We start from the raw sequence: 8,380 nt of genomic DNA, 5'->3' as shown, positions 1-8,380 counted from the left end.
GAACCGAGAGATGGAGGCAGAATCAGGAGCAGAGATGGGGAGGGCGGACTCAGGTACTGGAAAGCGGAAGGCTGGGCACTTTTCTCTCTTCCTACTGCCCTTGCCCTTGCCAGGGCTGTTTGCCTCAGCCTTGGCTTCTGGGTTGGGATTTCCCAGGCTTCTTCCCTAGTAGACAAGACTGTCCTGTTGGAGTCTCAACTCCGTACCGGGCCCTCTCCCATTGGCTTGGCTCTGTGGCCAATCTTTTCCCCAGCGGCTTCACTATCTTAGCTTAGCCTACCCCTCGCTCACTCCTTAGTAATGGATGTTTATAAACTTTTTTTTTTCTTTTTCTGTTTGAGACTTACCCAGGTTGTGGCTTCTTCCAAGGTGAAGGACAGGGGATGAAGGAATAGCATCCTAGGTTCCGACTGAGGCCCCTGCCAGCTATGCAGCTGCCGTGAGGTTGGTATCCTTAGACATGAGGGCAGGATTGGAGCGGGCTGGCTGCTTACTGGATGGGAAGGTCAAGTGCGCTTGCGTGACTTGTAGCATTTGGGATCTGAAAGCAGGCCTAGCTTCAGTCCTCATCCAGGGTGACATTTAAAGCCACTGAGTAGTGAGGGTTCCTTTAGTCCAAACTAAGAACACACAGACCAAGTAAGGAAACAAAGTGACCGGTACAGTAAACATAACCACAGGCTCGAAAGACCTGACTAGGTGTCTTAATTTGCTTTCTAGTGGTGGGAAGAGCTATCATAACCACGGCAACTCTTATGAGAGACATTTCCTTGGGGCTGGCTTACAGGGGTTTAGTCCTTTATTTACATGACTGGAAACCATGCACGCAGGCCTGGTGCTGGAGATGGATCTGAGAGGTCTTAGGACTTGATCCACAGGCAGCAGAAGGAGATTGTCACGCTGACCAGACTTCAGCTTATAAATCCTCAAAGCCAGCTCCCACAGTGACACCATTCTGCCAACAAGGCCACACCCCCTATGGACAAGCATTCAAATACGTGGGCACCATACCTATTCAAACCACCATAGTAGACATGTCTAAAATAAACACAGATGGCCAAGAAGGAAATGAAGAAAACGGCCAACACCACCGATCAGCCCGGAAGTGTAGATCAGAACCACAGTGGAAGGCCACCTCACACCCCTCAAGATGGCTGCCACACAAACACAACAATTCCAGAGGAAGATGTGTGTCTGGGTTAGGGTTTCACTGCTGTGAACAGACTCCATGACCAAGGCAACTCCTATAAACATTTAATTGGGGCTGGCTTACAGCGTCAGAGGTTCAGTCCATTACCATCACGGTGGGAACATGGCAGCATCCAGGCAGGCATGGTGCAGGAGAAGCTGACAGTTCTATGTCTTCATCTGAAGGCTGAATACTAACTTCCAGGCAACTAGGGTAAGGGTCTTTTAGCCCACACCCACAGTGACACACCTACTCCAACAGGGCCACACCTTCTAATCATGCCACTCCCTGGGCTGAGCATATACAAACCATCACAATGTGGGAAACTGGGGACCTTTGTGTGTAAAATGATTCAGTCACTAACTAGAAATGACAGAAAATTTAAAATTTGCACATGCTCCTTCAATCCCTCTTCTGGGTAGTGACCTAAAGATCTGAAAGTTCAGGCATGAACGACACACACACACACACACACACACACACACACACACACCTGTCACCACAGACTTGCGGCTTTTGAAAGGCTCAGAATAGGAGTGTAGAGAAGTGACTGGACTTCAGTGAGGCTTTGGCTACTGAAAGGAGACAGCGCAGACCAAGCTGCTCTGGAGCCTGAGGGAGGGGTCTGTCCTTACTCGTTCCCCGGGGCAGGTTCACAGCTGCCTTTGCTTTTGCCTGAAGACTCCAGGCCTCAGGGGTATCGGGTGGGGAGTTGGAGGAGAGTGTTATCAGACGACTATGGCTGCTAACACTGTTACAAGTGCTAAAAGGGGAGGTCCCTAATGACCCATGTGTCTCCTTGCTGGATGAACGGAGGTTAAGGTTAAAGCAACAGAGCAGAAAACGCCAAAGCTTTTCATCTACTCCCAACCACCCATGGGACGTAAACCAACCCGAGTCAGTGTTTTCAGGAACAGCCTTCCGGTCCCTGGGAAGTAAGCCAGGGAACCCCTAGCACAGCTCCTGGTCTGAGCTATTACTACTGATGTTACTGGACACCAATCACATACGTGTGACTTCCAAACCTAGTGACTTTTTAGCCAGCTGAGAGCAAATGAAGCAAATGAAGGAGTTTGGGGTTTTTTGTTTTGTTTTTTTGGGTTTTTTTTTTCTTTTTTTTTTTTTTTTTCCCCAGTAGCACATTCACCTTCAGAGCCAGCGGCACGATTCACATCAGCTGAGACGGAAGCGGAGTTAATGTCTATATCCGGGAGAGTGGGTAGACGTGTGTCCATGGGTCATAACCTATTATTAATCTTAAAAGAGATGGGGGCTGTAGAGATGGCTCAGCGGTTAAGAGCACTGACTGTTCTTCCAGAGGTCCTGAGTTCAATTCCCAGCAACCACATGGTGGCTCACAACCATCTGTAACGGGATCTGATGCCCTCTTCTGGCCTGTCTGAAGATAGCAACAGTGTATTCACATATGTAAAATAAATAAATCTTGAAAAAGAAAGAGAGGAAGGAAGGAAAGAAGGAAGGAAGGAAGGAAGAAACAAAGAAATCATGGCACATGCTATAGCATGGATGAACTTAAAAACAAAGAAACAGCTGGAGAGATGGCTCAGTGGTTAAGAACACTGACTGTTCTTCCAGAGGTTCCTGAGTTCAGTTCCCAGCAACACACAGTGGCTCACAACCATCTGTAATGAGATCTGATGCCCTCTCTGGTGTGTGTGAAGACAGTTACAGTGTACTCACATACACTTTAAAAAAAAAAAAGCAAAGAAACAAACAAACATGCTTAGCAGTTCCATTCATCTAGATGCCCTGGAGTGGTCAGAGCCACAGAAACAGGAGGGAGAATGGGGCGTCTACGGGCTGGGAAAGAAAATTAGTTCTGGAGTTAGCTACACAGCATGTGGATCCTGATGCCTCCGACCTATGCTTGAAATGGCCCAGTGTTGTATTGCTGTAACAAAACGCCTGATACAAACTATCTAAGGGAGGAGAGATTTGTTCTCATTTATGTTTCCGAGTCCACTGTGACAGGGCAGAGGAGCGCATGTCACAGCCCTGAAGCACAGCGAGGACAGGTAGAGGGAGAATATCAACCTGTACTCAATCCCTTCTCCTTAATGTGTGCTGTGTGTGCAGGCCCCCAGGGAACTTCAGGCGGCAACCTCAGGAACAACGTCTACCTTCTCTGATACAAATGTCTTTCATTGACTTGGAGGTCACCAAGTAGTCCGGCTGATCAGTAAGTCCCAGGAATCCTCCTGTCTCCAGCTCCCCAGTGCTGGGATATGAATAGATGCTGCTGCTGGGTGTGCTGGTGCACACCTTTAATCCCAGCACTCAGGAGGCAGAGGCTGGGGGAATCTCTGAGATCAAGGCCAGCCTGCTTTATCTGGTAAGTCGCAGGCCAGCTAGAACTGCATAGTGAGATCCTGTCTCAAAGCAACGACACAAAATGTATGCCTGTGTGCCTGGAATTTCCATGTGAGTCCCGGGGGTTCCGCTTGGGTCCTCACACTTTGTGATTCAAGCACATCACCAGCAAAGCTATCTCCCCAAACCCAAGCTCTCTTAAAAAATTTATTATTTTTGTAATTTATTATTTTATGTATTGGGTGTTTTGCCTGCATGTATGTCTATGCACCACGTGCATATGTGATGCCTGCAGGGGCCAGAAGAGGGCATCAGATTCCCCAGAACGGGAGTCACAGACAGTCGTGAGTAGCTACAGACCTGCTGGGAATTGTGTCTCCTTAACTTCAGAGCCATTGCCGCAGCTCTGAGCCTTCTCCTTTTTAACGGCTTTCTCCTCCCGCAGCCCCAGTTCACACGCACCTCTTTTCTGGGCAAACTCTCATTTTCTAAGGCTCTCCCCGATGCGTTTTGTTCTGGATTCTCAACACTTGGCTTCCAGCGGTTCTGTAGCACAACCTGGCTTCTGGACTATCCCGAAACTTCCTTCAGCAGTGTGTCACCTTCAAAGTCTCATTATGTCCGCATGTGTACTAACCACAGAAAAATTCCTCCCTATAACGCGACACGTATGACCTCTACTCCAATTCCCAAGGCCTCATTTCCACATGAAATGTCAGTGTCCATCAATATTCTGCTCTCTTGAGCTCCTACTGAAATTACCCACCGGGTTTTGCTCCTCACATTCTGGGCTTTCTTTAGCCCGCGGTGCTTGCCAAGGTCCTCTATAGAAACAGAACTGATAGTGCAAATATGTATTCCAAAGGGAGTTTACTATACTGGCTTATCCAGCACAGTCTAGGTAATCCAGCAATGTCACAGCGTACTGGAGAAGCTGAGAGCCCAGTATCTATCTACACAGTCCATGGGACTGAATGTCTCAGGAGTTCCAAACTGGCACTGGAGGCCTGGAGGATTCTTGGAGAGCTCTGATCTTCAGTCCATAGTGAACACCTAAGAGAGCTGGGTTCTGATGGGAGCAGCAATGGTAGACACATTCACCAGCAAGAAGGGAAGCCAGGCAGATTTTCCCTGGTGCCTCATTACATCTGGGCTGCTGTCAGAAGGCACCAGCTACTTAACAGAAGGTCATCCTGCCTTGCTCAGTCCTTCCAGGAAATGACCTCACAGACAGCCTGAATGAGTGTCTTTAACAAGATTAGCCATCACACCCGCACCCCTAAACTTTCCCCAAGTTCTTCCGCAAAGCAGTTCCAAAGGATTTTCACCACATGGTCAGGTAGTCGTAACAACAACTCCACTTCTTGACAGTAACCCCACTGCTGGTACCAATTCTCCATTAGATTTCGATGCTGTGACCCAAAGCCTTGGAGAAAGAACAGGGAAGCGTTTGTTTTAGCCTGTGGTGGTGTAGGGTGTGGTGGAGCAGGTAGCTGTGCTCATGGAGACCTCTTCACCCTCCTTTCATTCCCCCAACAACCTCAGCCTATTGGGTGCCTGGCACATCCACCATACCTCTCTCTCCTTAGTAAATCCTCTCCCACAAGACTTGTACACACCTGGGGGTGTGTTTTGCATTTTTCTAAAGCTTTCCAAACCAACCAAATTAACCCCTATCACAGTATGTTACATATATTTACTATCCAAGTGAGGAGGAGGAAGTGGAGGGGGGCAGGGGGAGGGGAGGGAAGGGGGAAGAGGAAAGCAGTGTGTAGAACTCTGAAAAAGATGGTAGTAGCTGGTGGGAGTAGGAGGGTGCCTCCAGCTTTGCCAGGGCTGTGGAATCTGTCATAAGATCACCTGGAGCATTTTGTCATATACTGGGCACACAGACACAGGGTCTATGTGACCACTGAGTGTGTGATTATTTTTGCATCTTGAATGTGGGCCAGCAGGTAAACGCGCTTGCTTTCAAGACTAAATTAAATTAAGTTACAAATGGCGCCTTTTGCCTAGAGAACTGCAAGGATTGCAACAACCAGAGCAACATTGTAACTCACGCTCCACAATGGGCTGGTTGTGGAACAGAAAGGAGGTACTGATCTCAGAAACCAGCCGAACGCCGTGGGAAAGGCAGACCATGAGGCTGCTGCCTCGAGATACTCATTTGGGGCTCAGTGCATGCCTATAATCCCAGGACTTCAAGGCCAGCCTGTGCTACCCAGGAGTCCCTTCAGGTTGGTTCAGAAACAGCAAGAGCTGCTCGTGAGGCTGGAAACACGGCTCAGCTCAGCCGCCAAAAGCACTTGCTTTGCAGAGGAGCAGTGTTCAGTTCCCAGCATGCATGTAGGGGCAGATCCTAACTGTAACTCCAGCTCCGGGAATCCGACATCCTCTTCTGGCAAGTGATGCACATACATAATACATACATACATACATACACACACATACATATATGCATACATACACACATACATACACACATACATATACACATACATACACATGTATACATACATACACACATACATACACACATGCATACACACATACATACTTCACACATGCATACACACATACATATACACATACACACATACATACATACATACATACACACATACATACACACATACATACATACACACATACATACATATTAAAATATTAAATGCTGGTAAATCTATATATTCTTAGAAGCAGCTTTGCATCACCCATGATTAGAGAGCTTCAGACTGGGGCTATCCAGGAGAATATGTCAGACTTGGGGATGGAACACACCTCCAACTGCTAGCAGGAATAGGAGGTATAAGTAGAGAACCTTCACTGACAGAAGAGGTGAAGTGTACTTTGAGTGGAGACACAGGGAGGCACAGCTTCTCTCTGCTGCTCCCAATGTTTCCTTGTATTCTTTAGGACAAAATCAGGAGGGTAGGAGTTCCCCCAAAATGAGACAGTGTCAAGGGGGTGTTCAGCAGGTCATTTGGACTTCAGGGAAAAGGTTCTATGGCTTCGGAACTGGAAAGGGTCCTCAGATGGTGCCTAAACCTCGAGGCCAAAGATATCCATGCCTCTGGGGAGCTGAGTGGCAGTGCCCAAGGATGAGAGGAAGAAGAAAGTGGGGTGCAGCGAAGGTCAGATGCCTCTAGTCTCCCACACTGCCCCAGCATGCTGCGGCCTGGTGAAGCTGCTGACTTGAGCACTCTCTTGTGAACCGGGGTCGGGTCCACCCTCTGCACTCATGTTCCATGTCTCATCTTGAACCCCAAACTCTCCTGGTTATGGGACTGTGGGACCCACAATATCCTTTTTGATTTGAGTTTGTTTTCAGTTGCTAATTGCACAAAAACTAGATGCTGCCAAACTCCCAGCCACCAGCTGGACCCAAAGAACCAGTGTATTTACTCCTTGGCTGGAGGAGAGCCAGAGACAATAGCGTTGGGCACAAAGCACAGAGTGTATCCACAGATCTGCTATATTCACACCCCCACTGCTCCCTGAATCTCAGAAGCCCGTATTTCAGGGTTCTTGCCTCCATCAGCCCCTGTATTTCACCCCACTTTCCTCTTCACATCCTAGAGCACCACTACCCAGCTCCCTGGAGGAAGCATCAACATCTTAGGCCTCAAGCTTTAGGCACCATCTGAGGACCCTGCCCACCTCTGTTGTCCCCCGATTGTTGACCAGCATTCACTCCGATTGTTGCCCTGAAGTCACACCCTCACTCACCCCTGCTCTCCCACCTCACTCATCCCTGCACTCCCACCTCACTGCCTCCTGCACTCCCACCTCACTCACTTCTGCATTCCCACCTCAACTCACGCCTACACTCTCACCTCACTGCCACTGCACCCCACCCCACTCACCCCCACACCTCACCCTCACCACCCATACACTCGCCTCACTCACCCCTGCCTCCCCCCCACCACCCACACTCTCACCTCACTGCCATTGCACCCCCACCTCACTCACCCCTACACTCTCACCTCACTCACCCCTGCACTCCCACCTCACTGCCTCCTGCACTCCCACCTCACTCACCCCTACACTCTCGCCTCACTCACCCCTGCACTCCCACCTCACTGCCACTGCACTCCTACCTTACTCACCCCAGCATCCCCACCTCACTCACCCCTGCACTCTCACTTCACCTCACCTCACCTCTGCACTCCCACCTCACTCACCCCTGCACTCTCACCTCACTGCTGCCCCCTGCATACTCACCGTGCTTCCCCCTGCATTCCCACCTCACTGCTGATTCTCAACCCCATCACTCCACACAACTCCTGGTCCCTATATTCACACCTTCACTGCCTGCCTTCAGTGTCACCACATATTCTGTGATCTGGGCTCTGGATGCCTATTCTTCTGCCCCATGGCACTCTGTAGGACGATATGAACTAGAAAAAGCCACATGTCGGGTAGCCCTGTGGTCCTATTGGAACCTAAGGGTGGATCATAGAACCCATGTTCACCAATCCTGTGTCACTACTCCCAACCCTCCATCATGCACACATGTGTGCATGTGTGTTTGTGTGTGTGTGTATATATATGTATGTGTGTATAGACATAGATGCATGAAAGCACACATACGCACACACAGAACCCTGCAGTTCCCTTGGTGGACGAGGCACGGAGATGGACAACAGGAGGGGGCTTGCTACAGAAAACGCCACGCTCTCCAGCATGGCTGTCACTGATGCCACGTGCCCCTAAGCTCTGCCTTGTTTCTTCCCCATAGCTAAGTCTTCCATCATCGGGATCAGACCCTCAGCTGTCACCGGGACAGGTTCAACTTAGGGCCAGTGTGAGGAGCTGCCATTTCGGTGGTTGGCCATTCCCCAGAGAGATGCAGTGAAG

The sequence above is a fragment of the Rattus rattus genome, chromosome 7 (assembly GCF_011064425.1).
Source record: "Rattus rattus isolate New Zealand chromosome 7, Rrattus_CSIRO_v1, whole genome shotgun sequence".
NCBI lineage: Eukaryota > Metazoa > Chordata > Mammalia > Rodentia > Muridae > Rattus > Rattus rattus.
This window is presented reverse-complemented; position numbering follows the sequence as displayed.